An 8,410-nucleotide genomic window follows, 5' to 3' on the forward strand; every position below is an offset into this window, starting at 1 on the left:
GTAATTTTGACAGGGATTACAGGATTGCTTGAATGAGAGAAGTGGAGCTGGAAGAGAAATTTAGTAGTAAGTCGTGAATGGTCTTGACTAATTTAAACTATTCCATAGACTGTGGGAGTCATTGAAGGTTTTTGGCTAGTGGAATATGATCAGCTTTGTATTTTTAAAAGGTCTTTCTGGATTTAGTAAGGAGAATGATTGAAGGAGTCAGAACTGGATGATGCTGGGAGGCTACTGCAGAGGTCTGGGCCTTTGGTTCCAGGTTAATGGTCTGCAAACTAATACAGGTTTGTCATCAAGAATTACTTGGGAAACCTGCTAAAAATATAGATTGCTGGTTCCACAACTACACTCAAGAAATTTGGATTTGGTAGACTCAGGACTTAGACTAAACCCCCCAAATTTGGGAATGTGGTCCAGGCAAGGCAGGTTGAGGCCTGGTCTTAAAAGGCTATGGCTACCAGATAAAGCAGAACTTAAATAGGTGAGGTGGGACTTGGCAGCTGCCCTCTTCTCCTGTTATGTCTCTATTTGTGACAACCCATCTATTTGACTTCTTTCTTTTGGATTTATTTTTATTTATTTATGCATATAAGAACTGGGTGTAGGCCTGAGGCACAGGAAGTGGGGGATGAGGGGGTGGTAAAAAGAGTCACTAGAGACAGAGTGGGGAGCAGAACAGGCAGATCTACTGAAATACACTGCTGAGGGGAGCAAGAGGAGAGACTAGAGAGGTCTGCTATGCCATGTGGGTCAGCTCCTTGGCTGGGGATCGAACTCATGATTCAGTGGCTGCAATAGCTTGATAGCACTGAGACTTTAACCCCTGTGCCACCAGGGAGGCCCCTGTCAGCATCTTCCTCTTCACATACCATCATTGCCTCCAACATCATTTTGGTCATATCCCATTGGTTCTGCTTAACACATCTCTCCTGTTCCTTTTCCATTTCTGTCCTCTCTCAGAATTCCATTAATGCTCAACTAGACAAACCTCCATCCTGACTCCCCCACCCCCCCTTCCCATCAATATCAGTCCAGCCCTGTCATTCTCCAGAGTTTTGGGGGGGCTGCCTTTGCATTTAAGTACCAAGGTCATGGACCTTGGCTTAGCACTCAGGGCCCTTCGGGAGCTTACTCTCCTGTCAGTCTTTCTAAACTTGTTCCCTGCTCTCCCATTCTATGCTTTGCTCTGTGCTCCTGCACTTATCCTGTATTTGGGGTCATGCCCCATCCCTATGTCTTTCCTCCAACGTGACCCTGTTTTTCTTTTCCTTTTTTCTCCCCCCTTGTCTGCGACTATCTCCCTGAGGAGCATAGAGTTAGCTGCCAAGGGACACCTCACAGGACCTTTGTGCATCATAAACGAGTGTCTTCTCCATCTGAAGTCTTAATCCTCTGCTTGTGACGGACAATTGGTCACTATGGCAACTGAGTGTGACGTCACAGGATAAGGACTTCAGGTGAAGTGGCAAGAGCAGGTGAGTGTGTAGGAGAGAGATTTTAATGTCTGTTGAAAGCCCTCCCCCGCTCCCCCCCCACATCCTCCGTCAGTGCTGGGGGCATGGAGGGATGTCTCGGGCTCCTGCTGATTTTTAAAATGATGCGGTGAGAGTGTGTGCCTGGCATCTGCGTGCTGCAGCAGTGTGGGGCTGACAGAGTGTGTCAACTTGAGCTCTGGCTGTGCAGGCACCGCTGCTGCGTGAGCCTGTTATTCCATTCCGGATTGCTATTTTGATACCCAGATTGCATCATTCTTCCTACGTATAAACAGGGGGTCCCCAGGGCCCTGCAGCTACTCACTTCTCCACCAACACTGTTGTTGTGATGAGCTCTATTTAAATGAGCTGCCGGATCGGGGCAGGTTCCAGCCACACATGAGCACTGTCATTTTGGGGAACATGGAGGGCTGAAGGATTTTTGGATCGAGTCCTAAAAAGCTGAGAGTGATGGCCTCCTGAGCTGTGCAGAGGGCGACAGAGCTAGTTCCTGAAAGTTGAAAATCTCGTTTTCTTCCTTCTGAGCTTCTATTCCGAAGCACCCAGAGGATTAGGAAGGAGATGCAGCTAGGAAGAGAGTCGCCTCTTTGAGGTCTCCCTCTTGCTGTTCAGTTTGGGAAAATTGCTGCAGAGCTTCGAGATAAACAGGAACAGGAGGAGTCAACCAAGTCCCTTCTTACAGGAGCATCTCAGGTGAGCTGGAGAAATGCAGCCCTGGCTGAGGATGCATCAGAGAGAGGAGAGGATCTAGTCTGCTCCCCTTACCCCACCCAGTACCCAGCTCCCCAAGGCTGAGGCCCTGCAGCTACGCTGCAGCCTGCAGGGTGGGCGTTCCTGGGATAAGCACCATCCTTTGGGACCTGTGGTGGTCTCACCTGTCGCTCTTCTGACTTCTCTCTCAGATGTTGCTCTAATCACAGGGCAGCAGGGGCCACAGGTAAGCCTGCTGGCAGCCAGGGGCAGGAGCCACAGTCACTTTAGGATGGAAATCTCTTTCTAGCAGGAGCTGGGCATCTGGGGAAATGGTGCAACATGCTTCTTGGAGGTGCTGCTGTGGGATCTGGACTAGAGGAAGGCTCTGGGGCTTGTGTGGTGGGATTCTTAGCTGATGCCCCATGCTCATGGTGGCTCTCTGGAGTGGGAGGGCAGGAGTGGTTAGTGAGCATGGGCAGCCTGCTAAGAGGATTGCTTCTTGCTTCTTGCTGTGACTGACAGAGACATAAGGAGATAGACTGTCTTACTTTGGCTGCAGAGGTAATCAGGGACTGCTGAGTGATTCAAAGTAGCACAGGACTCTGTAGCTTTGAGCTAAGTACTCCCCCCCCCACCCCCATGTCACCATCTGTATGGTGATGAAATTGGCTAGATGAACAGTTGAAAAGCTAATGTGTGCACACAGTCTGTCCAGCTTTGGCTTACAGGTGAGAGCTGGCAGAGGAGCATCGGGCTGCTTCGCAGAAGCCTCTGCTCTCTCCGAGTTAGAGCTTGGGTGCCAGCTGCAGAATTTCATGAGGAAGAACTAGAAAGAAGGGCTTCTTAACCCTCAGAGGGTTGCTTATGTGTCCCTTTATGAGGGTGCCGACCTTACCCAGTTCCAGCTTTCAGAGGGTGGACTTCTTGGGATTTCTGTCCAACACCAGTCTCCTAGTGATCAGTGTGCCTAGATGCTGCTATTGATGTCTGAAGGGTGGGCCACCTAGTCTTGAGCCCCTTTCTTGCTGCCTTACTGAGTCATGGACTCAGACACTCTCTAGGCCCCAGAAGCAGTCATCATGGTACCAAAGCTGAGCTGCACCCTAAGCCTGCTCATGGGTGCTTCTAGAGAGTAGAGAGTTAGGGGAGGAAAAATGTATCTCCAGCTCATTACCACTCCCCACTGTAGCTAGGCATCAGGATACTATTCTGTCTGGTGGGTGGTTGCCCTTTGTCCTTTTTTCAGAGGGAAAGTACATTGCAGTGGCATGCTAATATCTTAGATTCCTAGTATCTTAACTTTTTAGCATCTTTAAAACTGGATGAGCCTGCAGCATCAGAAGCAACCTACCACTCTTATCAGTAAGTCAGAGGACAGGTGGCTGAGGGAGGCCTGGATTTAACAGCCCATCCTATGTGAAGATAGCAGAGATGGAGATCATGGCCGTGTTGCAAGCAGATCTTAGGGAGGCTGTGGGGCCTGAAAGACTGGGTGAACCTCAGCAGGATGGTTCCGGGGACAGAGCTATCAAGCTTGGCCATGGGGGTAAGGGGTTCTCTTTCAAAGGTGGTGGTCTGCAAACTTGGTTGTACATTGTAATCATCTGGGAAGTTAAAAAAATACTGATGCCTAGATCCCTCTTCCTGAAATTCTGATTTAATTGATATGGGATGTGGACTGGACATCAGAACCCTTAGAAGCACCCCATATGATTGAAAGTATAGAAAATATGAGAATCACTGGTCTATAGAATGAAACTGCCCCCAGATTTATTTTCTTCTGCCAAAAAAGCTCCATTTCACTTCCCTTTTCTCAAAGATCTCATTTGTTAATACTTGACGCTCAGGTAGGACTGGCTTCCAACATCTACTGGATTCCAGAGCAGGTCACTATTAGAGTCTGATCATTATTATAGAACATTTTACTTATGATCAAATTATCTAGTTAACTAAAGGAATTGGAGAGAAGCATAGCTTAGTACACTGGAATTAGAGAAAAGCTTAGCTCAGTAGAAAGGACTGGGTTTTAGAGGCAGACAGACTTGTATTCCAATAATAGTTCTGCCCTTGGCTTGTACAAGCTTTGAACCTCAGTTTCTCCACCTATGAAATGGGGACGGTGTTCACCTTTCAGATTGGCTCGGTGATTAAATGAGAAAGCACATGTAAATTGTCTGGTGCAGAGAGTGTTGGTAAAAGAATAATTTGTCTCATACCTCCTGGGGACCAGAAGTAATCTCTCTTATGACAGATGGACTGAACATGCTTAGCTTTCAGAGCTGCTCTCCTGGGACCTCGGGTCTCCAGGAGGACTGCTGGTGCCTGTGACTTCTTCATTCTGGAAGTAGAAGCCTCGCTTCTTCGGGGAATTGTTGTGTGGCTTTTGGGGCTTGGCTATCTATTTCTCAAAATTGATGTCCTGGCGTCTGAAATAAAAGCCCAAATTACAGCTTGATTAATTCAAATAGAAAAAAAAAACTCAATATATTTCAATAATATTTTATGTAATGTGATTTAAATATAACCAAGCTAATGTTAAATATTATAAGTAGATGTTCAGTGATTTTACATACATCTGTAGCCCTAAGAGTTTGTGAATTCTTAGGGCTTAGTTTGAGACTTTGTTTAAGTATCCACATTGAAAAAGGGGACACCTATTTAAAAAAAAAATTCGGCCCTCCCTGGTGGCGCAGCGGGTTAAAGCACAGCTCTGAGAATCTAAAGCCGCTTCCGCATGAGTTCGATTCCCGCCTGCCCCGGAGGTGACCACATGGCGTGGCAGACCTCTCCTGACCCGCCCACTGCTCCCCTCAGCAGTGTACTTCGTCGATCTGCCTGTTCTGCCCCCCACTCTGTCTCTGGTGAAGCCTCTCGCTGCCCCTGAGCCTCTGGCCTATACCCCAGTTCTGTATGCACAAATAAATAAAAATAAATCTTTAAAAAAAAAAATTCAAGTCCAATCGTGGCTAGGGACCTTTTGAAGGTAAGACACAAATTTCTGGACAAAACACTGTGGCGCAAAGAGAGCACCTGTCCTCTGTGTCCACCCTGCACCCCTCAGCCTCCCTGGGGTATGCCACAGTTCTCATCCCTGGTGCCGGCTGCAGAGCCCCTCTTCAGATGAGGTAAGCTGCTACATCCAGGCCTCCGCTCAGCCATCTGCTCCCTGACTGCCTCACGAGGGGAGTATTCAGGTTGCTGTTTGACTGGCACTCCCTTCCATCTTGCCCATGGGGTTATCGCTGAAGACTGCAGTAGTAGAGGAAAAGTGTTCTTCCCTACCTCCCTGCTCTCCCCGGCCCCCTCATTTTAAGGACATAGGAAATGAGATTCAGAGAAAGAGGGTGACTTAGCCAAGGTCACACAGATAGCCTCAGTCATTCCTGGAACCTATTTCTCCTACTTCAAAGCCTTTTCTAAGCACCATGCCTTTGCTGCAGATTACATGTAATTCCTTTAACATCCTGGGTGGGCTTCCCCATCACTCTGAAAACCATAGATTTCTTACTACTTCTTTCCATGGCTGTGAGTGCAAAAAAATGTACATGAAATATCTCATTCCAAACTTGTCAAATCTTTAGAAAATCCTCTAGCACAATTTTCTTTAGTAGAAAATATGGATTATTTTTGTAAGTAACATTATGACTGTATAGTTAAAATGAAATGTAATATGTATTCTAGTAGAAAGATGTTCAGGATGCTGTGGGAACCCAGAAGAGGGAATAATTAAACCATTCTGAGGGAAATCAGCCCTGCTTCTCCATTGTGGAACATTTGAATAGTCTTGAAATAATGAAATAGGAGTTTATTTGGAAAGAAGAACAAAAAGAATATTTTGGGGAGAGAGAGTGGAATTTTTATAAGCACGAGTATGCAAAGTTTTGATGTATTCGAGAGATAGCAGAGTTATTTGGCATGACAAAGGACATAGGATATATGACATATAAAGCTGAAGAAGAGACTGGAGAGATAAGGCCAATATGGGAAGGGCTTTGAACAACAAGCTGAGAATTTTTTACCTTTATGGCCTTGAAGGAGTAGAGCATGTGTGATGAGACCTTGTCTGATCTCTTTAGTTATTCTCTACTATACTAATGAGACCATGTGATTATGACTAATGTTTGGACATCTGGTACCAGGGAGTCAAAAGCCTTATGGAAATTATTTTCAATAATTAGAGTAGCATTTCTTTCCTAGGGGTAGATAAGGAAGGTCTCCCCAGGGTGAGCCAAGTGAAAGCAGGGACAGTCACCTGAGTTTCCTGGATGGCTTTACCTGTGGAGAGAGAGAACATCCTTCTCCACCTCTGGCCATTATTCTTTTTTTTTTTTTTAAAGATTTATTTATTTATGCAGCAGGTGGGTCAAAAGAGGTCTGCCATGCCATGTGGGTCACCCCCTTAGCCAGGGATCAGACTTGTGCTTCAGTGGCTGCGATAGTTTCACAGTGCTGCCCTTGAATCTGTTGCGCCACCAGGAAAGGCCATCTAAGAGATTCTAGATCTAGCTCTGTCATTAAGTCCATGGCACATGAAGGCAGGGAGAATTTTTTTCAGAGGAAGTCAGAGAAGGAAGAGTATTAAACTATTATTTTGTATGATTTTGATTTTTCAAGCATATATCAGTTAGCTTTTATGGGATAATATACTACTCCACACTTAGTGATTAAAATAACAACTCTAGTTTATGAATTCACAACTCTGAAGCTGGGCTTGGGATTCCCTTTGGGTGCTGCCCCTGGCTAGGCAGGCTGGACTAAGCTTGGTGATGCTCACGCCTGTGTCGGTGCAGTCAGTGAGCCAATGAGGCTCACTGGTTTATGATGGCTTCCAGTGGCACCTGAGACAAAAGAGGCTTCTCTCTCTCCTGCCCTCATTTTTCAGCAAGCTAACCTGGAGTTGGTCACCTTCCAGCCTTTAGAGTTCTAAGAGTCAGAGCAGAATCATGTAAAGTCACGCAAGGTCTAGGCTCAGGACTTGTTCATTGTCACCTGCTGCATTCTGCTGGCCAAAGCAGGTGATAAGGCCAACCTGACTTCCAAGCAGGGAGAATAGACTCCACCTTCCAAAGGTTCGGATTGCAAGTATGTGGATGCAGGGAGGGGAAGAATATGTGATCATTTTTCAATGTGCCACTCAGATTATCTGACTTTCACCACCTGGGATTGTTGATAATTAAGGTTGCTTTATTGTAACTGGGAATCTTTTGACTTGAGAAACAATATTCATGTGCTTTCCAAATATTATCTCAGTGAATCCTCACAGCAACACTTATTTTCACTTTGTTTAACATACAAAAAGATGGGTCACAGAGCAGGTAAATGGGAATCCATACATCCAAGGTCACTGGGTTGGTTTTGGATTTTAACATTTGTTTGACTGCAATTCCAGAACAACTGTCATTGTGTCATTTTGATGAGATGAAGCAGAGGAGACTGTGGCAGTCCTGCTTCAAGGGGTCATTACCAGCCTTTTTCCAGGTGCCTCTCATCTCTAGTGCAGGCTCTCACACCCAGTGCAGGCTAGCCTCCTGCGGTGGCCTGAAGAGCAGTGTCATTTCCAGGTGTCAGTTTCATATCTCCTCTAGGGAGAAAGGGCAGGACAAAAGGCTTTCAAGTGAAACATACGTATATGTGGTGTACCCAATGTGGACTAGATGGAGAAATTTCAGTAAAAGATCTCTGAGCCCCAGAAGATTGCTAATTATTGGCTATGCAAAGAGAACAAATTCTTTCTAGATAATCTGAGAAGACAGTCTTGCCTTTCTCTGGCTAGAGCCTTCTGAAAGCCTTAGCTTTGAGATCTTAAAAGTAGTTCTGCTGTGTGGCAATCATAATGTGGTAACCATAAGCACATTTCCTCTGTACCTACTGACCTTCTGGGACTCAGCCAGTAATGGAAGCTGTCCTCTCAGGGCTGTGAGATCAAGACTGGAAATGACAGAAAGGTTCCTCATTATCAGAATGTGAGCAAGGTTGGGCCTGTAGCAGCATGGCTTGTGGGAAGGGGAGGTGATAGACCAGGTGAAGACAGAAGGTCCTTAGTGGGATGGTCATGTCCAGAGAACCTAGATGGGAAGTGTGCACAAAGCATCACATGGCATTTGTTTGGGCACAAAGTGGTATTGACACATACCTTGTTACTATGTGTTGGAAACCTGATGTGTAGGCCTTGTGTTTCTTGTAACTGGCCATGTTGCTCTGACTCTGCTTTCTTTCCATCC

This window comes from Condylura cristata, unplaced genomic scaffold (assembly GCF_000260355.1).
Source record: "Condylura cristata isolate star-nosed mole 26May11 unplaced genomic scaffold, ConCri1.0 scaffold00015, whole genome shotgun sequence".
Taxonomy (NCBI): domain Eukaryota; kingdom Metazoa; phylum Chordata; class Mammalia; order Eulipotyphla; family Talpidae; genus Condylura; species Condylura cristata.